The sequence below is a fragment of the Ambystoma mexicanum genome, unplaced genomic scaffold (genome assembly GCF_040938575.1).
Source record: "Ambystoma mexicanum isolate Mex_15411 unplaced genomic scaffold, UKY_AmexF1_1 Mex_scaf1, whole genome shotgun sequence".
NCBI lineage: Eukaryota > Metazoa > Chordata > Amphibia > Caudata > Ambystomatidae > Ambystoma > Ambystoma mexicanum.
This window is the reverse complement of record NW_027182324.1, coordinates 2,865,704-2,886,501: the sequence shown is the minus strand read 5'-3', so window position 1 is coordinate 2,886,501 and position 20,798 is coordinate 2,865,704. Positions and strand designations below refer to the sequence as shown.

Here is a 20,798-nt window from a genome sequence, read left to right as displayed (position 1 = left end):
TGTGCCTGGATAGCTCAGTCAGTAGAGCATCAGACTTTTAATCTGAGGGTCCAGGGTTCAAGTCCCTGTTCAGGCGTACCTTTGCTTCTTTTACAAAAAATTAAGCAGGAAATATGAATTGCTCATTCTAATATGTGCTATTTCTGATGGCATCGCAACCTTGGGCAATATGATTCTAAGGTAGTGGAGTCCAGAGTTCTTGGATGCTTTGCCAACATTTCAAGCCTGACTGTGCTTCTAAATAGCATGAAATAGCAATCTTTGTACAAAGTTTTAATATTGGGGAGACAGATTGGTCGAAAAAAAAGCAGACAGGCGCTGCTGAGATTCGAACTCAGGATCTCCTGTTTACTAGACAGGCGCTTTAACCAACTAAGCCACAGCACCTTTTTTGCATCTGGTCTCCTTTCCTTCCTCATGTAATCATTTAGAAGTGAAATCCACTTTTTTAAGGCTGGGCTTCTGTTGCAATATAACTTTTCAAAATGTTTTCCAATTGACTGAAACTCCATTGCACAAAACGAGCATGTCATTAATCGTCGATTTAGAGGGGACTGCATTGCCCAGTGTGTGCATTGAGGAGCACATGTTCGTCTTTACTGGGGAGCAAGTTTGCACTCATGAATGTGGCAAAACATTCAAATCCGTAAGTGGGTGAACATTAAAGTCCTAGATGCTGCAAATCTCTATATCTGGATACGGAATGACTGAAAAAAGTTATGTCTCCAGTGTCAAAATGTGTGTAATGCACTAGTAATTCATTTCCTTTATTGACCAGTGAGGTAGCCATGTATGGAGGTGCTGTAGAGTGAAAATCAAGTTTCAAATGGGCAGTGATCCTTGTGCCTGGATAGCTCAGTCGGTAGAGCATCAGACTTTTAATCTGAGGGTCCAGGGTTCAAGTCCCTGTTCAGGCGTACCTTTGCTTCTTTTACAAAAAATTAAGCAGGAAATATGAATTGCTCATTCTAATATGTGCTATTTCTGATGGCATCGCAACCTTGGGCAATATGATTCTAAGGTAGTGGAGTCCAGAGTTCTTGGATGCTTTGCCAACATTTCAAGCCTGACTGTGCTTCTAAATAGCATGAAACAGCAATCTTTGTACAAAGTTTTAATATTGGGGAGACAGATTGGTCGAAAAAAAAGCAGACAGGCGCTGCTGAGATTCGAACTCAGGATCTCCTGTTTACTAGACAGGCGCTTTAACCAACTAAGCCACAGCACCTTTTTTGCATCTGGTCTCCTTTCCTTCCTCATGTAATCATTTAGAAGTGAAATCCACTTTTTTAAGGCTGGGCTTCTGTTGCAATATAACTTTTCAAAATGTTTTCCAATTGACTGAAACTCCATTGCACAAAACGAGCATGCCATTAATCGTCGATTTAGAGTGGACTGCATTGCCCAGTGTGTGCATTGAGGAGCACATGTTCGTCTATACTGGGGAGCAAGTTTGCACTCATGAATGTGGCAAAACATTCAAATCCGTAAGTGGGTGAACATTAAAGTCCTAGATGCTGCAAATCTCTATATCTGGATACGGAATGACTGAAAAAAGTTATGTCTCCAGTGTCAAAATGTGTGTAATGCACTAGTAATTCATTTCCTTTATTGACCAGTGAGGTAGCCATGTATGGAGGTGCTGTAGAGTGAAAATCAAGTTTCAAATGGGCAGTGATCCTTGTGCCTGGATAGCTCAGTCGGTAGAGCATCAGACTTTTAATCTGAGGGTCCAGGGTTCAAGTCCCTGTTCAGGCGTACCTTTGCTTCTTTTACAAAAAATTAAGCAGGAAATATGAATTGCTCATTCTAATATGTGCTATTTCTGATGGCATCGCAACCTTGGGCAATATGACTCTAAGGTAGTGGAGTCCAGAGTTCTTGGATGCTTTGCCAACATTTCAAGCCTGACTGTGCTTCTAAATAGCATGAAACAGCAATCTTTGTACAAAGTTTTAATATTGGGGAGACAGATTGGTCGAAAAAAAAGCAGACAGGCGCTGCTGAGATTCGAACTCAGGATCTCCTGTTTACTAGACAGGCGCTTTAACCAACTAAGCCACAGCACCTTTTTTGCATCTGGTCTCCTTTCCTTCCTCATGTAATCATTTAGAAGTGAAATCCACTTTTTTAAGGCTGGGCTTCTGTTGCAATATAACTTTTCAAAATGTTTTCCAATTGACTGAAACTCCATTGCACAAAACGAGCATGTCATTAATCGTCGATTTAGAGTGGACTGCATTGCCCAGTGTGTGCATTGAGGAGCACATGTTCGTCTTTACTGGGGAGCAAGTTTGCACTCATGAATGTGGCAAAACATTCAAATCCGTAAGTGGGTGAACATTAAAGTCCTAGATGCTGCAAATCTCTATATCTGGATACGGAATGACTGAAAAAAGTTATGTCTCCAGTGTCAAAATGTGTGTAATGCACTAGTAATTCATTTCCTTTATTGACCAGTGAGGTAGCCATGTATGGAGGTGCTGTAGAGTGAAAATCAAGTTTCAAATGGGCAGTGATCCTTGTGCCTGGATAGCTCAGTCGGTAGAGCATCAGACTTTTAATCTGAGGGTCCAGGGTTCAAGTCCCTGTTCAGGCGTACCTTTGCTTCTTTTACAAAAAATTAAGCAGGAAATATGAATTGCTCATTCTAATATGTGCTATTTCTGATGGCATCGCAACCTTGGGCAATATGACTCTAAGGTAGTGGAGTCCAGAGTTCTTGGATGCTTTGCCAACATTTCAAGCCTGACTGTGCTTCTAAATAGCATGAAACAGCAATCTTTGTACAAAGTTTTAATATTGGGGAGACAGATTGGTCGAAAAAAAAGCAGACAGGCGCTGCTGAGATTCGAACTCAGGATCTCCTGTTTACTAGACAGGCGCTTTAACCAACTAAGCCACAGCACCTTTTTTGCATCTGATCTCCTTTCCTTCCTCATGTAATCATTTAGAAGTGAAATCCACTTTTTTAAGGCTGGGCTTCTGTTGCAATATAACTTTTCAAAATGTTTTCCAATTGACTGAAACTCCATTGCACAAAACGAGCATGTCATTAATCGTCGATTTAGAGTGGACTGCATTGCCCAGTGTGTGCATTGAGGAGCACATGTTCGTCTTTACTGGGGAGCAAGTTTGCACTCATGAATGTGGCAAAACATTCAAATCCGTAAGTGGGTGAACATTAAAGTCCTAGATGCTGCAAATCTCTATATCTGGATACGGAATGACTGAAAAAAGTTATGTCTCCAGTGTCAAAATGTGTGTAATTCACTAGTAATTCATTTCCTTTATTGACCAGTGAGGTAGCCATGTATGGAGGTGCTGTAGAGTGAAAATCAAGTTTCAAATGGGCAGTGATCCCTGTGCCTGGATAGCTCAGTCGGTAGAGCATCAGACTTTTAATCTGAGGGTCCAGGGTTCAAGTCCCTGTTCAGGCGTATCTTTGCTTCTTTTACAAAAAATTTAGCAGGAAATATGAATTGCTCATTCTAATATGTGCTATTTCTGATGGCATCGCAACCTTGGGCAATATGACTCTAAGGTAGTGGAGTCCAGAGTTCTTGGAGGCTTTGCCAACATTTCAAGCCTGACTGTGCTTCTAAATAGCATGAAATAGCAATCTTTGTACAAAGTTTTAATATTGGGGAGACAGATTGGTCGAAAAAAAAGCAGACAGGCGCTGCTGAGATTCGAACTCAGGATCTCCTGTTTACTAGACAGGCGCTTTAACCAACTAAGCCACAGCACCTTTTTTGCATCTGGTCTCCTTTCCTTCCTCATGTAATCATTTAGAAGTGAAATCCACTTTTTTAAGGCTGGGCTTCTGTTGCAATATAACTTTTCAAAATGTTTTCCAATTGACTGAAACTCCATTGCACAAAACGAGCATGTCATTAATCGTCGATTTAGAGTGGACTGCATTGCCCAGTGTGTGCATTGAGGAGCACATGTTCGTCTTTACTGGGGAGCAAGTTTGCACTCATGAATGTGGCAAAACATTCAAATCCGTAAGTGGGTGAACATTAAAGTCCTAGATGCTGCAAATCTCTATATCTGGATACGGAATGACTGAAAAAAGTTATGTCTCCAGTGTCAAAATGTGTGTAATGCACTAGTAATTCATTTCCTTTATTGACCAGTGAGGTAGCCATGTATGGAGGTGCTGTAGAGTGAAAATCAAGTTTCAAATGGGCAGTGATCCATGTGCCTGGATAGCTCAGTCGGTAGAGCATCAGACTTTTAATCTGAGGGTCCAGGGTTCAAGTCCCTGTTCAGGCGTATCTTTGCTTCTTTTACAAAAAATTTAGCAGGAAATATGAATTGCTCATTCTAATATGTGCTATTTCTGATGGCATCGCAACCTTGGGCAATATGACTCTAAGGTAGTGGAGTCCAGAGTTCTTGGATGCTTTGCCAACATTTCAAGCCTGACTGTGCTTCTAAATAGCATGAAACAGCAATCTTTGTACAAAGTTTTAATATTGGGGAGACAGATTGGTCGAAAAAAAAGCAGACAGGCGCTGCTGAGATTCGAACTCAGGATCTCCTGTTTACTAGACAGGCGCTTTAACCAACTAAGCCACAGCACCTCTTTTGCATCTGATCTCCTTTCCTTCCTCATGTAATCATTTAGAAGTGAAATCCACTTTTTTTAAGGCTGGGCTTCTGTTGCAATATAACTTTACAAAATGTTTTCCAATTGACTGAAACTCCATTGCACAAAACGAGCATGTCATTAATCGTTGATTTAGAGTGGACTGCATTGCCCAGTGTGTGTATTGAGGAGCACATGTTCGCCTTTACTGGGGAGCAAGTTTGCACTCATGAATGTGGCAAAACATTCAAATCCGTAAGTGGGTGAACATTAAAGTCCTAGATGCTGCAAATCTCTATATCTGGATACGGAATGACTGAAAAAAGTTATGTCTCCAGTGTCAAAATGTGTGTAATGCACTAGTAATTCATTTCCTTTATTGACCAGTGAGGTAGCCATGTATGGAGGTGCTGTAGAGTGAAAATCAAGTTTCAAATGGGCAGTGATCCCTGTGCCTGGATAACTCAGTCGGTAGAGCATCAGACTTTTAATCTGAGGGTCCAGGGTTCAAGTCCCTGTTCAGGCGTACCTTTGCTTCTTTTACAAAAAATTAAGCAGGAAATATGAATTGCTCATTCTAATATGTGCTGTTTCTGATGGCATCGCAACCTTGGGCAATATGACTCTAAGGTAGTGGAGTCCAGAGTTCTTGGATGCTTTGCCAACATTTCAAGCCTGACTGTGCTTCTAAATAGCATGAAATAGCAATCTTTGTACAAAGTTTTAATATTGGGGAGACAGATTGGTCGAAAAAAAAGCAGACAGGCGCTGCTGAGATTCAAACTCAGGATCTCCTGTTTACTAGACAGGCGCTTTAACCAACTAAGCCACAGCACCTTTTTTGCATCTGGTCTCCTTTCCTTCCTCATGTAATCAATCAGAAGTGAAATCCACTTTTTTAAGGCTGGGCTTCTGTTGCAATATAACTTTTCAAAATGTTATCCAATTGACTGAAACTCCATTGCACAAAACGAGCATGTCATTAATCGTCGATTTAGAGTGGACTGCATTGCCCAGTGTGTGCATTGAGGAGCACATGTTCGTCTTTACTGGGGAGCAAGTTTGCACTCATGAATGTGGCAAAACATTCAAATCCGTAAGTGGGTGAACATTAAAGTCCTAGATGCTGCAAATCTCTATATCTGGATACGGAATGACTGAAAAAAGTTATGTCTCCAGTGTCAAAATGTGTGTAATGCACTAGTAATTCATTTCCTTTATTGACCAGTGAGGTAGCCATGTATGGAGGTGCTGTAGAGTGAAAATCAAGTTTTAAATGGGCAGTGATCCCTGTGCCTGGATAGCTCAGTCGGTAGAGCATCAGACTTTTAATCTGAGGGTCCAGGGTTCAAGTCCCTGTTCAGGCGTACCTTTGCTTCTTTTACAAAAAATTAAGCAGGAAATATGAATTGCTCATTCTAATATGTGCTATTTCTGATGGCATCGCAACCTTGGGCAATATGACTCTAAGGTAGTGGAGTCCAGAGTTCTTGGATGCTTTGCCAACATTTCAAGCCTCACTGTGCTTCTAAATAGCATGAAATAGCAATCTTTGTACATAGTTTTAATATTGGGGAGACAGATTGGTCGAAAAAAAAGCAGACAGGCGCTGCTGAGATTCGAACTCAGGATCTCCTGTTTACTAGACAGGCGCTTTAACCAACTAAGCCACAGCACCCTTTTTGCATCTGGTCTCCTTTCCTTCCTCATGTAATCATTTAGAAGTGAAATCCACTTTTTTAAGGCTGGGCTTCTGTTGCAATATAACTTTTCAAAATGTTTTCCAATTGACTGAAACTCCATTGCACAAAACGAGCATGTCATTAATCGTCGATTTAGAGTGGACTGCATTGCCCAGTGTGTGCATTGAGGAGCACATGTTCGTCTTTACTGGGGAGCAAGTTTGCACTCATGAATGTGGCAAAACATTCAAATCCGTAAGTGGGTGAACATTAAAGTCCTAGATGCTGCAAATCTCTATATCTGGATACGGAATGACTGAAAAAAGTTATGTCTCCAGTGTCAAAATGTGTGTAATGCACTAGTAATTCATTTCCTTTATTGACCAGTGAGGTAGCCATGTATGGAGGTGCTGTAGAGTGAAAATCAAGTTTCAAATGGCAGTGATCCATCTGCCTGGATAGCTCAGTGGGTAGGGCATCAGACTTTTAATCTGAGGGTCCAGGGTTCAAGTCCCTGTTCAGGCGGACCTTTGCTTCTTTTACAAAAAATTAAGCAGGAAATATGAATTGCTCATTCTAATATGTGCTATTTCTGATGGCATCGCAACCTTGGGCAATATGACTCTAAGGTAGTGGAGTCCAGAGTTCTTGGATGCTTTGCCAACATATCAAGCCTGACTGTGCTTCTAAATAGCATGAAATAGCAATCTTTGTACAAAGTTTTAATATTGGGGAGACAGATTGGTCGAAAAAAAGCAGACAGGCGCTGCTGAGATTCGAACTCAGGATCTCCTGTTTACTAGACAGGCGCTTTAACCAACTAAGCCACAGCACCTTTTTTGCATCTGGTCTCCTTTCCTTCCTCATGTAATCATTTAGAAGTGAAATCCACTTTTTTAAGGCTGGGCTTCTGTTGCAATATAACTTTTCAAAATGTTTTCCAATTGACTGAAACTCCATTGCACAAAACGAGCATGTCATTAATCGTCGATTTAGAGTGGACTGCATTGCCCAGTGTGTGCATTGAGGAGCACATGTTCGTCTTTACTGGGGAGCAAGTTTGCACTCATGAATGTGGCAAAACATTCAAATCCGTAAGTGGGTGAACATTAAAGTCCTAGATGCTGCAAATCTCTATATCTGGATACGGAATGACTGAAAAAAGTTATGTCTCCAGTGTCAAAATGTGTGTAATGCACTAGTAATTCATTTCCTTTATTGACCAGTGAGGTAGCCATGTATGGAGGTGCTGTAGAGTGAAAATCAAGTTTCAAATGGGCAGTGATCCCTGTGCCTGGATAGCTCAGTCGGTAGAGCATCAGACTTTTAATCTGAGGGTCCAGGGTTCAAGTCCCTGTTCAGGCGTATCTTTGCTTCTTTTACAAAAAATTTAGCAGGAAATATGAATTGCTCATTCTAATATGTGCTATTTCTGATGGCATCGCAACCTTGGGCAATATGACTCTAAGGTAGTGGAGTCCAGAATTCATGGATGCTTTGCCAACGTTTCAAGCCTGACTGTGCTTCTAAATAGCATGAAGTAACAATCTTTGTACAAAGTTTTAATATTGGGGAGACAGATTGGTCGAAAAAAAAGCAGACAGGCGCTGCTGAGATTCGAACTCAGGATCTCCTGTTTACAAGACAGGCGCTTTAACCAACTAAGCCACAGCACCTCTTTTGCATCTGATCTCCTGTCCTTCCTCATGTAATCATTTAGAAGTGAAATCCACTTTTTTTAAGGCTGGGCTTCTGTTGCAATATAACTTTACAAAATGTTTTCCAATTGACTGAAACTCCATTGCACAAAACGAGCATGTCATTAATCGTCGATTTAGAGTGGACTGCATTGCCCAGTGTGTGCATTGAGGAGCACATGTTCGTCTTTACTGGGGAGCAAGTTTGCACTCATGAATGTGGCAAAACATTCAAATCCGTAAGTGGGTGAACATTAAAGTCCTAGATGCTGCAAATCTCTATATCTGGATACGGAATGACTGAAAAAAGTTATGTCTCCAGTGTCAAAATGTGTGTAATGCACTAGTAATTCATTTCCTTTATTGACCAGTGAGGTAGCCATGTATGGAGGTGCTGTAGAGTGAAAATCAAGTTTCAAATGGCAGTGATCCATCTGCCTGGATAGCTCAGTCGGTAGAGCATCAGACTTTTAATCTGAGGGTCCAGGGTTCAAGTCCCTGTTCAGGCGTACCTTTGCTTCTTTTACAAAAAATTAAGCAGGAAATATGAATTGCTCATTCTAATATGTGCTATTTCTGATGGCATCGCAACCTTGGGCAATATGACTCTAAGGTAGTGGAGTCCAGAGTTCTTGGATGCTTTGCCAACATATCAAGCCTGACTGTGCTTCTAAATAGCATGAAATAGCAATCTTTGTACAAAGTTTTAATATTGGGGAGACAGATTGGTCGAAAAAAAGCAGACAGACGCTGCTGAGATTCGAACTCAGGATCTCCTGTTTACTAGACAGGCGCTTTAACCAACTAAGCCACAGCACCTTTTTTGCATCTGGTCTCCTTTCCTTCCTCATGTAATCATTTAGAAGTGAAATCCACTTTTTTAAGGCTGGGCTTCTGTTGCAATATAACTTTTCAAAATGTTTTCCAATTGACTGAAACTCCATTGCACAAAACGAGCATGTCATTAATCGTCGATTTAGAGTGGACTGCATTGCCCAGTGTGTGCATTGAGGAGCACATGTTCGTCTTTACTGGGGAGCAGGTTTGCACTCATGAATGTGGCAAAACATTCAAATCCGTAAGTGGGTGAACATTAAAGTCCTAGATGCTGCAAATCTCTATATCTGGATACGGAATGACTGAAAAAAGTTATGTCTCCAGTGTCAAAATGTGTGTAATGCACTAGTAATTCATTTCCTTTATTGACCAGTGAGGTAGCCATGTATGGAGGTGCTGTAGAGTGAAAATCAAGTTTCAAATGGGCAGTGATCCCTGTGCCTGGATAGCTCAGTCGGTAGAGCATCAGACTTTTAATCTGAGGGTCCAGGGTTCAAGTCCCTGTTCAGGCGTATCTTTGCTTCTTTTACAAAAAATTTAGCAGGAAATATGAATTGCTCATTCTAATATGTGCTATTTCTGATGGCATCGCAACCTTGGGCAATATGACTCTAAGGTAGTGGAGTCCAGAATTCTTGGATGCTTTGCCAACGTTTCAAGCCTGACTGTGCTTCTAAATAGCATGAAGTAACAATCTTTGTACAAAGTTTTAATATTGGGGAGACAGATTGGTCGAAAAAAAAGCAGACAGGCGCTGCTGAGATTCAAACTCAGGATCTCCTGTTTACTAGACAGGCGCTTTAACCAACTAAGCCACAGCACCTCTTTTGCATCTGATCTCCTGTCCTTCCTCATGTAATCATTTAGAAGTGAAATCCACTTTTTTTAAGGCTGGGCTTCTGTTGCAATATAACTTTACAAAATGTTTTCCAATTGACTGAAACTCCATTGCACAAAACGAGCATGTCATTAATCGTCGATTTAGAGTGGACTGCATTGCCCAGTGTGTGCATTGAGGAGCACATGTTCGTCTTTACTGGGGAGCAAGTTTGCACTCATGAATGTGGCAAAACATTCAAATCCGTAAGTGGGTGAACATTAAAGTCCTAGATGCTGCAAATCTCTATATCTGGATACGGAATGACTGAAAAAAGTTATGTCTCCAGTGTCAAAATGTGTGTAATGCACTAGTAATTCATTTCCTTTATTGACCAGTGAGGTAGCCATGTATGGAGGTGCTGTAGAGTGAAAATCAAGTTTCAAATGGCAGTGATCCATCTGCCTGGATAGCTCAGTCGGTAGAGCATCAGACTTTTAATCTGAGGGTCCAGGGTTCAAGTCCCTGTTCAGGCGTACCTTTGCTTCTTTTACAAAAAATTAAGCAGGAAATATGAATTGCTCATTCTAATATGTGCTATTTCTGATGGCATCGCAACCTTGGGCAATATGACTCTAAGGTAGTGGAGTCCAGAGTTCTTGGATGCTTTGCCAACATATCAAGCCTGACTGTGCTTCTAAATAGCATGAAATAGCAATCTTTGTACAAAGTTTTAATATTGGGGAGACAGATTGGTCGAAAAAAAGCAGACAGGCGCTGCTGAGATTCGAACTCAGGATCTCCTGTTTACTAGACAGGCACTTTAACCAACTAAGCCACAGCACCTTTTTTGCATCTGGTCTCCTTTCCTTCCTCATGTAATCATTTAGAAGTGAAATCCACTTTTTTAAGGCTGGGCTTCTGTTGCAATATAACTTTTCAAAATGTTTTCCAATTGACTGAAACTCCATTGCACAAAACGAGCATGTCATTAATCGTCGATTTAGAGTGGACTGCATTGCCCAGTGTGTGCATTGAGGAGCACATGTTCGTCTTTACTGGGGAGCAAGTTTGCACTCATTAATGTGGCAAAACATTCAAATCCGTAAGTGGGTGAACATTAAAGTCCTAGATGCTGCAAATCTCTATATCTGGATACGGAATGACTGAAAAAAGTTATGTCTCCAGTGTCAAAATGTGTGTAATGCACTAGTAATTCATTTCCTTTATTGACCAGTGAGGTAGCCATGTATGGAGGTGCTGTAGAGTGAAAATCAAGTTTCAAATGGGCAGTGATCCCTGTGCCTGGATAGCTCAGTCGGTAGAGCATCAGACTTTTAATCTGAGGGTCCAGGGTTCAAGTCCCTGTTCAGGTGTATCTTTGCTTCTTTTACAAAAAATTTAGCAGGAAATATGAATTGCTCATTCTAATATGTGCTATTTCTGATGGCATCGCAACCTTGGGCAATATGACTCTAAGGTAGTGGAGTCCAGAATTCTTGGATGCTTTGCCAACGTTTCAAGCCTGACTGTGCTTCTAAATAGCATGAAATAACAATCTTTGTACAAAGTTTTAATATTGGGGAGACAGATTGGTCGAAAAAAAAGCAGACAGGCACTGCTGAGATTCGAACTCAGGATCTCCTGTTTACTAGACAGGCGCTTTAACCAACTAAGCCACAGCACCTCTTTTGCATCTGATCTCCTGTCCTTCCTCATGTAATCATTTAGAAGTGAAATCCACTTTTTTTAAGGCTGGGCTTCTGTTGCAATATAACTTTACAAAATGTTTTCCAATTGACTGAAACTCCATTGCACAAAACGAGCATGTCATTAATCGTCGATTTAGAGTGGACTGCATTGCCCAGTGTGTGCATTGAGGAGCACATGTTCGTCTTTACTGGGGAGCAAGTTTGCACTCATGAATGTGGCAAAACATTCAAATCCGTAAGTGGGTGAACATTAAAGTCCTAGATGCTGCAAATCTCTATATCTGGATACGGAATGACTGAAAAAAGTTATGTCTCCAGTGTCAAAATGTGTGTAATGCACTAGTAATTCATTTCCTTTATTGACCAGTGCGGTAGCCATGTATGGAGGTGCTGTAGGGTGAAAATCAAGTTTCAAATGGGCAGTGATCCTTGTGCCTGGATAGCTCAGTCAGTAGAGCATCAGACTTTTAATCTGAGGGTCCAGGGTTCAAGTCCCTGTTCAGGCGTACCTTTGCTTCTTTTACAAAAAATTAAGCAGGAAATATGAATTGCTCATTCTAATATGTGCTATTTCTGATGGCATCGCAACCTTGGGCAATATGATTCTAAGGTAGTGGAGTCCAGAGTTCTTGGATGCTTTGCCAACATTTCAAGCCTGACTGTGCTTCTAAATAGCATGAAATAGCAATCTTTGTACAAAGTTTTAATATTGGGGAGACAGATTGGTCGAAAAAAAAGCAGACAGGCGCTGCTGAGATTCGAACTCAGGATCTCCTGTTTACTAGACAGGCGCTTTAACCAACTAAGCCACAGCACCTTTTTTGCATCTGGTCTCCTTTCCTTCCTCATGTAATCATTTAGAAGTGAAATCCACTTTTTTAAGGCTGGGCTTCTGTTGCAATATAACTTTTCAAAATGTTTTCCAATTGACTGAAACTCCATTGCACAAAACGAGCATGTCATTAATCGTCGATTTAGAGGGGACTGCATTGCCCAGTGTGTGCATTGAGGAGCACATGTTCGTCTTTACTGGGGAGCAAGTTTGCACTCATGAATGTGGCAAAACATTCAAATCCGTAAGTGGGTGAACATTAAAGTCCTAGATGCTGCAAATCTCTATATCTGGATACGGAATGACTGAAAAAAGTTATGTCTCCAGTGTCAAAATGTGTGTAATGCACTAGTAATTCATTTCCTTTATTGACCAGTGAGGTAGCCATGTATGGAGGTGCTGTAGAGTGAAAATCAAGTTTCAAATGGGCAGTGATCCTTGTGCCTGGATAGCTCAGTCGGTAGAGCATCAGACTTTTAATCTGAGGGTCCAGGGTTCAAGTCCCTGTTCAGGCGTACCTTTGCTTCTTTTACAAAAAATTAAGCAGGAAATATGAATTGCTCATTCTAATATGTGCTATTTCTGATGGCATCGCAACCTTGGGCAATATGATTCTAAGGTAGTGGAGTCCAGAGTTCTTGGATGCTTTGCCAACATTTCAAGGCTGACTGTGCTTCTAAATAGCATGAAATAGCAATCTTTGTACAAAGTTTTAATATTGGGGAGACAGATTGGTCGAAAAAAAAGCAGACAGGCGCTGCTGAGATTCGAACTCAGGATCTCCTGTTTACTAGACAGGCGCTTTAACCAACTAAGCCACAGCACCTTTTTTGCATCTGGTCTCCTTTCCTTCCTCATGTAATCATTTAGAAGTGAAATCCACTTTTTTAAGGCTGGGCTTCTGTTGCAATATAACTTTTCAAAATGTTTTCCAATTGACTGAAACTCCATTGCACAAAACGAGCATGCCATTAATCGTCGATTTAGAGTGGACTGCATTGCCCAGTGTGTGCATTGAGGAGCACATGTTCGTCTTTACTGGGGAGCAAGTTTGCACTCATGAATGTGGCAAAACATTCAAATCCGTAAGTGGGTGAACATTAAAGTCCTAGATGCTGCAAATCTCTATATCTGGATACGGAATGACTGAAAAAAGTTATGTCTCCAGTGTCAAAATGTGTGTAATGCACTAGTAATTCATTTCCTTTATTGACCAGTGAGGTAGCCATGTATGGAGGTGCTGTAGAGTGAAAATCAAGTTTCAAATGGGCAGTGATCCTTGTGCCTGGATAGCTCAGTCGGTAGAGCATCAGACTTTTAATCTGAGGGTCCAGGGTTCAAGTCCCTGTTCAGGCGTACCTTTGCTTCTTTTACAAAAAATTAAGCAGGAAATATGAATTGCTCATTCTAATATGTGCTATTTCTGATGGCATCGCAACCTTGGGCAATATGACTCTAAGGTAGTGGAGTCCAGAGTTCTTGGATGCTTTGCCAACATTTCAAGCCTGACTGTGCTTCTAAATAGCATGAAACAGCAATCTTTGTACAAAGTTTTAATATTGGGGAGACAGATTGGTCGAAAAAAAAGCAGACAGGCGCTGCTGAGATTCGAACTCAGGATCTCCTGTTTACTAGACAGGCGCTTTAACCAACTAAGCCACAGCACCTTTTTTGCATCTGTTCTCCTTTCCTTCCTCATGTAATCATTTAGAAGTGAAATCCACTTTTTTAAGGCTGGGCTTCTGTTGCAATATAACTTTTCAAAATGTTTTCCAATTGACTGAAACTCCATTGCACAAAACGAGCATGTCATTAATCGTCGATTTAGAGTGGACTGCATTGCCCAGTGTGTGCATTGAGGAGCACATGTTCGTCTTTACTGGGGAGCAAGTTTGCACTCATGAATGTGGCAAAACATTCAAATCCGTAAGTGGGTGAACATTAAAGTCCTAGATGCTGCAAATCTCTATATCTGGATACGGAATGACTGAAAAAAGTTATGTCTCCAGTGTCAAAATGTGTGTAATGCACTAGTAATTCATTTCCTTTATTGACCAGTGAGGTAGCCATGTATGGAGGTGCTGTAGAGTGAAAATCAAGTTTCAAATGGGCAGTGATCCTTGTGCCTGGATAGCTCAGTCGGTAGAGCATCAGACTTTTAATCTGAGGGTCCAGGGTTCAAGTCCCTGTTCAGGCGTACCTTTGCTTCTTTTACAAAAAATTAAGCAGGAAATATGAATTGCTCATTCTAATATGTGCTATTTCTGATGGCATCGCAACCTTGGGCAATATGACTCTAAGGTAGTGGAGTCCAGAGTTCTTGGATGCTTTGCCAACATTTCAAGCCTGACTGTGCTTCTAAATAGCATGAAACAGCAATCTTTGTACAAAGTTTTAATATTGGGGAGACAGATTGGTCGAAAAAAAAGCAGACAGGCGCTGCTGAGATTCGAACTCAGGATCTCCTGTTTACTAGACAGGCGCTTTAACCAACTAAGCCACAGCACCTTTTTTGCATCTGATCTCCTTTCCTTCCTCATGTAATCATTTAGAAGTGAAATCCACTTTTTTAAGGCTGGGCTTCTGTTGCAATATAACTTTTCAAAATGTTTTCCAATTGACTGAAACTCCATTGCACAAAACGAGCATGTCATTAATCGTCGATTTAGAGTGGACTGCATTGCCCAGTGTGTGCATTGAGGAGCACATGTTCGTCTTTACTGGGGAGCAAGTTTGCACTCATGAATGTGGCAAAACATTCAAATCCGTAAGTGGGTGAACATTAAAGTCCTAGATGCTGCAAATCTCTATATCTGGATACGGAATGACTGAAAAAAGTTATGTCTCCAGTGTCAAAATGTGTGTAATTCACTAGTAATTCATTTCCTTTATTGACCAGTGAGGTAGCCATGTATGGAGGTGCTGTAGAGTGAAAATCAAGTTTCAAATGGGCAGTGATCCCTGTGCCTGGATAGCTCAGTCGGTAGAGCATCAGACTTTTAATCTGAGGGTCCAGGGTTCAAGTCCCTGTTTAGGCGTATCTTTGCTTCTTTTACAAAAAATTTATCAGGAAATATGAATTGCTCATTCTAATATGTGCTATTTCTGATGGCATCGCAACCTTGGGCAATATGACTCTAAGGTAGTGGAGTCCAGAGTTCTTGGAGGCTTTGCCAACATTTCAAGCCTGACTGTGCTTCTAAATAGCATGAAATAGCAATCTTTGTACAAAGTTTTAATATTGGGGAGACAGATTGGTCGAAAAAAAAGCAGACAGGCGCTGCTGAGATTCGAACTCAGGATCTCCTGTTTACTAGACAGGCGCTTTAACCAACTAAGCCACAGCACCTTTTTTGCATCTGGTCTCCTTTCCTTCCTCATGTAATCATTTAGAAGTGAAATCCACTTTTTTAAGGCTGGGCTTCTGTTGCAATATAACTTTTCAAAATGTTTTCCAATTGACTGAAACTCCATTGCACAAAACGAGCATGTCATTAATCGTCGATTTAGAGTGGACTGCATTGCCCAGTGTGTGCATTGAGGAGCACATGTTCGTCTTTACTGGGGAGCAAGTTTGCACTCATGAATGTGGCAAAACATTCAAATCCGTAAGTGGGTGAACATTAAAGTCCTAGATGCTGCAAATCTCTATATCTGGATACGGAATGACTGAAAAAAGTTATGTCTCCAGTGTCAAAATGTGTGTAATGCACTAGTAATTCATTTCCTTTATTGACCAGTGAGGTAGCCATGTATGGAGGTGCTGTAGAGTGAAAATCAAGTTTCAAATGGGCATTGATCCCTGTGCCTGGATAGCTCAGTCGGTAGAGCATCAGACTTTTAATCTGAGGGTCCAGGGTTCAAGTCCCTGTTCAGGCGTATCTTTGCTTCTTTTACAAAAAATTTAGCAGGAAATATGAATTGCTCATTCTAATATGTGCTATTTCTGATGGCATCGCAACCTTGGGCAATATGACTCTAAGGTAGTGGAGTCCAGAGTTCTTGGATGCTTTGCCAACATTTCAAGCCTGACTGTGCTTCTAAATAGCATGAAACAGCAATCTTTGTACAAAGTTTTAATATTGGGGAGACAGATTGGTCGAAAAAAAAGCAGACAGGCGCTGCTGAGATTCGAACTCAGGATCTCCTGTTTACTAGACAGGCGCTTTAACCAACTAAGCCACAGCACCTCTTTTGCATCTGATCTCCTTTCCTTCCTCATGTAATCATTTAGAAGTGAAATCCACTTTTTTTAAGGCTGGGCTTCTGTTGCAATATAACTTTACAAAATGTTTTCCAATTGACTGAAACTCCATTGCACAAAACGAGCATGTCATTAATCGTTGATTTAGAGTGGACTGCATTGCCCAGTGTGTGTATTGAGGAGCACATGTTCGCCTTTACTGGGGAGCAAGTTTGCACTCATGAATGTGGCAAAACATTCAAATCCGTAAGTGGGTGAACATTAAAGTCCTAGATGCTGCAAATCTCTATATCTGGATACGGAATGACTGAAAAAAGTTATGTCTCCAGTGTCAAAATGTGTGTAATGCACTAGTAATTCATTTCCTTTATTGACCAGTGAGGTAGCCATGTATGGAGGTGCTGTAGAGTGAAAATCAAGTTTCAAATGGGCAGTGATCCCTGTGCCTGGATAACTCAGTCAGTAGAGCATCAGACTTTTAATCTGAGGGTCCAGGGTTCAAGTCCCTGTTCAGGCGTACCTTTGCTTCTTTTACAAAAAATTAAGCAGGAAATATGAATTGCTCATTCTAATATGTGCTGTTTCTGATGGCATCGCAACCTTGGGCAATATGACTCTAAGGTAGTGGAGTCCAGAGTTCTTGGATGCTTTGCCAACATTTCAAGCCTGACTGTGCTTCTAAATAGCATGAAATAGCAATCTTTGTACAAAGTTTTAATATTGGGGAGACAGATTGGTCGAAAAAAAAGCAGACAGGCGCTGCTGAGATTCAAACTCAGGATCTCCTGTTTACTAGACAGGCGCTTTAACCAACTAAGCCACAGCACCTTTTTTGCATCTGGTCTCCTTTCCTTCCTCATGTAATCAATCAGAAGTGAAATCCACTTTTTTAAGGCTGGGCTTCTGTTGCAATATAACTTTTCAAAATGTTATCCAATTGACTGAAACTCCATTGCACAAAACGAGCATGTCATTAATCGTCGATTTAGAGTGGACTGCATTGCCCAGTGTGTGCATTGAGGAGCACATGTTCGTCTTTACTGGGGAGCAAGTTTGCACTCATGAATGTGGCAAAACATTCAAATCCGTAAGTGGGTGAACATTAAAGTCCTAGATGCTGCAAATCTCTATATCTGGATACGGAATGACTGAAAAAAGTTATGTCTCCAGTGTCAAAATGTGTGTAATGCACTAGTAATTCATTTCCTTTATTGACCAGTGAGGTAGCCATGTATGGAGGTGCTGTAGAGTGAAAATCAAGTTTCAAATGGGCAGTGATCCCTGTGCCTGGATAGCTCAGTCGGTAGAGCATCAGATTTTTAATCTGAGGGTCCAGGGTTCAAGTCCCTGTTCAGGCGTACCTTTGCTTCTTTTACAAAAAATTAAGCAGGAAATATGAATTGCTCATTCTAATATGTGCTATTTCTGATGGCATCGCAACCTTGGGCAATATGACTCTAAGGTAGTGGAGTCCAGAGTTCTTGGATGCTTTGCCAACATTTCAAGCCTCACTGTGCTTCTAAATAGCATGAAATAGCAATCTTTGTACATAGTTTTAATATTGGGGAGACAGATTGGTCGAAAAAAAAGCAGACAGGCGCTGCTGAGATTCGAACTCAGGATCTCCTGTTTACTAGACAGGCGCTTTAACCAACTAAGCCACAGCACCCTTTTTGCATCTGGTCTCCTTTCCTTCCTCATGTAATCATTTAGAAGTGAAATCCACTTTTTTAAGGCTGGGCTTCTGTTGCAATATAACTTTTCAAAATGTTTTCCAATTGACTGAAACTCCATTGCACAAAACGAGCATGTCATTAATCGTCGATTTAGAGTGGACTGCATTGCCCAGTGTGTGCATTGAGGAGCACATGTTCGTCTTTACTGGGGAGCAAGTTTGCACTCATGAATGTGGCAAAACATTCAAATCCGTAAGTGGGTGAACATTAAAGTCCTAGATGCTGCAAATCTCTATATCTGGATACGGAATGACTGAAAAAAGTTATGTCTCCAGTGTCAAAATGTGTGTAATGCACTAGTAATTCATTTCCTTTATTGACCAGTGAGGTAGCCATGTATGGAGGTGCTGTAGAGTGAAAATCAAGTTTCAAATGGCAGTGATCCATCTGCCTGGATAGCTCAGTGGGTAGGGCATCAGACTTTTAATCTGAGGGTCCAGGGTTCAAGTCCCTGTTCAGGCGTACCTTTGCTTCTTTTACAAAAAATTAAGCAGGAAATATGAATTGCTCATTCTAATATGTGCTATTTCTGATGGCATCGCAACCTTGGGCAATATGACTCTAAGGTAGTGGAGTCCAGAGTTCTTGGATGCTTTGCCAACATATCAAGCCTGACTGTGCTTCTAAATAGCATGAAATAGCAATCTTTGTACAAAGTTTTAATATTGGGGAGACAGATTGGTCGAAAAAAAGCAGACAGGCGCTGCTGAGATTCGAACTCAGGATCTCCTGTTTACTAGACAGGCGCTTTAACCAACTAAGCCACAGCACCTTTTTTGCATCTGGTCTCCTTTCCTTCCTCATGTAATCATTTAGAAGTGAAATCCACTTTTTTAAGGCTGGGCTTCTGTTGCAATATAACTTTTCAAAATGTTTTCCAATTGACTGAAACTCCATTGCACAAAACGAGCATGTCATTAATCGTCGATTTAGAGTGGACTGCATTGCCCAGTGTGTGCATTGAGGAGCACATGTTCGTCTTTACTGGGGAGCAAGTTTGCACTCATGAATGTGGCAAAACATTCAAATCCGTAAGTGGGTGAACATTAAAGTCCTAGATGCTGCAAATCTCTATATCTGGATACGGAATGACTGAAAAAAGTTATGTCTCCAGTGTCAAAATGTGTGTAATGCACTAGTAATTCATTTCCTTTATTGACCAGTGAGGTAGCCATGTATGGAGGTGCTGTAGAGTGAAAATCAAGTTTCAAATGGGCAGTGATCCCTGTGCCTGGATAGCTCAGTCGGTAGAGCATCAGACTTTTAATCTGAGGGTCCAGGGTTCAAGTCCCTGTTCAGGCGTATCTTTGCTTCTTTTACAAAAAATTTAGCAGGAAATATGAATTGCTCATTCTAATATGTGCTATTTCTGATGGCATCGCAACCTTGGGCAATATGACTCTAAGGTAGTGGAGTCCAGAATTCATGGATGCTTTGCCAACGTTTCAAGCCTGACTGTGCTTCTAAATAGCATGAAGTAACAATCTTTGTACAAAGTTTTAATATTGGGGAGACAGATTGGTCGAAAAAAAAGCAGACAGGCGCTGCTGAGATTCGAACTCAGGATCTCCTGTTTACAAGACAGGCGCTTTAACCAACTAAGCCACAGCACCTCTTTTGCATCTGATCTCCTGTCCTTCCTCATGTAATCATTTAGAAGTGAAATCCACTTTTTTTAAGGCTGGGCTTCTGTTGCAATATAACTTTACAAAATGTTTTCCAATTGACTGAAACTCCATTGCACAAAACGAGCATGTCATTAATCGTCGATTTAGAGTGGACTGCATTGCCCAGTGTGTGCATTGAGGAGCACATGTTCGTCTTTACTGGGGAGCAAGTTTGCACTCATGAATGTGGCAAAACATTCAAATCCGTAAGTGGGTGAACATTAAAGTCCTAGATGCTGCAAATCTCTATATCTGGATACGGAATGACTGAAAAAAGTTATGTCTCCAGTGTCAAAATGTGTGTAATGCACTAGTAATTCATTTCCTTTATTGACCAGTGAGGTAGCCATGTATGGAGGTGCTGTAGAGTGAAAATCAAGTTTCAAATGGCAGTGATCCATCTGCCTGGATAGCTCAGTCGGTAGAGCATCAGACTTTTAATCTGAGGGTCCAGGGTTCAAGTCCCTGTTCAGGCGTACCTTTGCTTCTTTTACAAAAAATTAAGCAGGAAATATGAATTGCTCATTCTAATATGTGCTATTTCTGATGGCATCGCAACCTTGGGCAATATGACTCTAAGGTAGTGGAGTCCAGAGTTCTTGGATGCTTTGCCAACATATCAAGCCTGACTGTGCTTCTAAATAGCATGAAATAGCAATCTTTGTACAAAGTTTTAATATTGGGGAGACAGATTGGTCGAAAAAAAGCAGACAGGCGCTGCTGAGATTCGAACTCAGGATCTCCTGTTTACTAGACAGGCACTTTAACCAACTAAGCCACAGCACATTTTTTGCATCTGGTCTCCTTTCCTTCCTCATGTAATCATTTAGAAGTGAAATCCACTTTTTTAAGGCTGGGCTTCTGTTGCAATATAACTTTTCAAAATGTTTTCCAATTGACTGAAACTCCATTGCACAAAACGAGCATGTCATTAATCGTCGATTTAGAGTGGACTGCATTGCCCAGTGTGTGCATTGAGGAGCACATGTTCGTCTTTACTGGGGAGCAAGTTTGCAC

At 41.0% G+C, this 20,798-nt stretch overlaps 18 non-coding genes across 18 annotated transcripts; all 18 read right to left on the bottom strand.

The window, feature by feature from the left end:
* Positions 1–313: 313 nt before the first annotated feature.
* Positions 314–387, bottom strand: TRNAT-AGU (transfer RNA threonine (anticodon AGU)). The gene has a single exon. It is a non-coding gene; the product is annotated as a tRNA-Thr (tRNA).
* Positions 388–1,154: 767 nt separating this feature from the next.
* On the bottom strand, positions 1,155–1,228 carry TRNAT-AGU (transfer RNA threonine (anticodon AGU)). Its single transcript has one exon. It is a non-coding gene; the product is annotated as a tRNA-Thr (tRNA).
* A 767-nt stretch (positions 1,229–1,995) lies between these two features.
* Positions 1,996–2,069, bottom strand: TRNAT-AGU (transfer RNA threonine (anticodon AGU)). The gene has a single exon. It is a non-coding gene; the product is annotated as a tRNA-Thr (tRNA).
* A 767-nt stretch (positions 2,070–2,836) lies between these two features.
* TRNAT-AGU (transfer RNA threonine (anticodon AGU)) lies at positions 2,837–2,910 on the bottom strand. The gene has a single exon. It is a non-coding gene; the product is annotated as a tRNA-Thr (tRNA).
* A 767-nt stretch (positions 2,911–3,677) lies between these two features.
* TRNAT-AGU (transfer RNA threonine (anticodon AGU)) lies at positions 3,678–3,751 on the bottom strand. Its single transcript has one exon. It is a non-coding gene; the product is annotated as a tRNA-Thr (tRNA).
* A 767-nt stretch (positions 3,752–4,518) lies between these two features.
* Positions 4,519–4,592, bottom strand: TRNAT-AGU (transfer RNA threonine (anticodon AGU)). Its single transcript has one exon. It is a non-coding gene; the product is annotated as a tRNA-Thr (tRNA).
* A 1,609-nt stretch (positions 4,593–6,201) lies between these two features.
* Positions 6,202–6,275, bottom strand: TRNAT-AGU (transfer RNA threonine (anticodon AGU)). Its single transcript has one exon. It is a non-coding gene; the product is annotated as a tRNA-Thr (tRNA).
* A 765-nt stretch (positions 6,276–7,040) lies between these two features.
* Positions 7,041–7,114, bottom strand: TRNAT-AGU (transfer RNA threonine (anticodon AGU)). The gene has a single exon. It is a non-coding gene; the product is annotated as a tRNA-Thr (tRNA).
* Positions 7,115–7,881: 767 nt separating this feature from the next.
* On the bottom strand, positions 7,882–7,955 carry TRNAT-UGU (transfer RNA threonine (anticodon UGU)). The gene has a single exon. It is a non-coding gene; the product is annotated as a tRNA-Thr (tRNA).
* Positions 7,956–12,085: 4,130 nt separating this feature from the next.
* TRNAT-AGU (transfer RNA threonine (anticodon AGU)) lies at positions 12,086–12,159 on the bottom strand. Its single transcript has one exon. It is a non-coding gene; the product is annotated as a tRNA-Thr (tRNA).
* Positions 12,160–12,926: 767 nt separating this feature from the next.
* TRNAT-AGU (transfer RNA threonine (anticodon AGU)) lies at positions 12,927–13,000 on the bottom strand. The gene has a single exon. It is a non-coding gene; the product is annotated as a tRNA-Thr (tRNA).
* A 767-nt stretch (positions 13,001–13,767) lies between these two features.
* On the bottom strand, positions 13,768–13,841 carry TRNAT-AGU (transfer RNA threonine (anticodon AGU)). The gene has a single exon. It is a non-coding gene; the product is annotated as a tRNA-Thr (tRNA).
* Positions 13,842–14,608: 767 nt separating this feature from the next.
* Positions 14,609–14,682, bottom strand: TRNAT-AGU (transfer RNA threonine (anticodon AGU)). Its single transcript has one exon. It is a non-coding gene; the product is annotated as a tRNA-Thr (tRNA).
* A 767-nt stretch (positions 14,683–15,449) lies between these two features.
* Positions 15,450–15,523, bottom strand: TRNAT-AGU (transfer RNA threonine (anticodon AGU)). Its single transcript has one exon. It is a non-coding gene; the product is annotated as a tRNA-Thr (tRNA).
* Positions 15,524–16,290: 767 nt separating this feature from the next.
* Positions 16,291–16,364, bottom strand: TRNAT-AGU (transfer RNA threonine (anticodon AGU)). Its single transcript has one exon. It is a non-coding gene; the product is annotated as a tRNA-Thr (tRNA).
* Positions 16,365–17,973: 1,609 nt separating this feature from the next.
* On the bottom strand, positions 17,974–18,047 carry TRNAT-AGU (transfer RNA threonine (anticodon AGU)). Its single transcript has one exon. It is a non-coding gene; the product is annotated as a tRNA-Thr (tRNA).
* A 765-nt stretch (positions 18,048–18,812) lies between these two features.
* Positions 18,813–18,886, bottom strand: TRNAT-AGU (transfer RNA threonine (anticodon AGU)). The gene has a single exon. It is a non-coding gene; the product is annotated as a tRNA-Thr (tRNA).
* Positions 18,887–19,653: 767 nt separating this feature from the next.
* On the bottom strand, positions 19,654–19,727 carry TRNAT-UGU (transfer RNA threonine (anticodon UGU)). Its single transcript has one exon. It is a non-coding gene; the product is annotated as a tRNA-Thr (tRNA).
* Between the last annotated feature and the right edge of the window lie 1,071 nt (positions 19,728–20,798).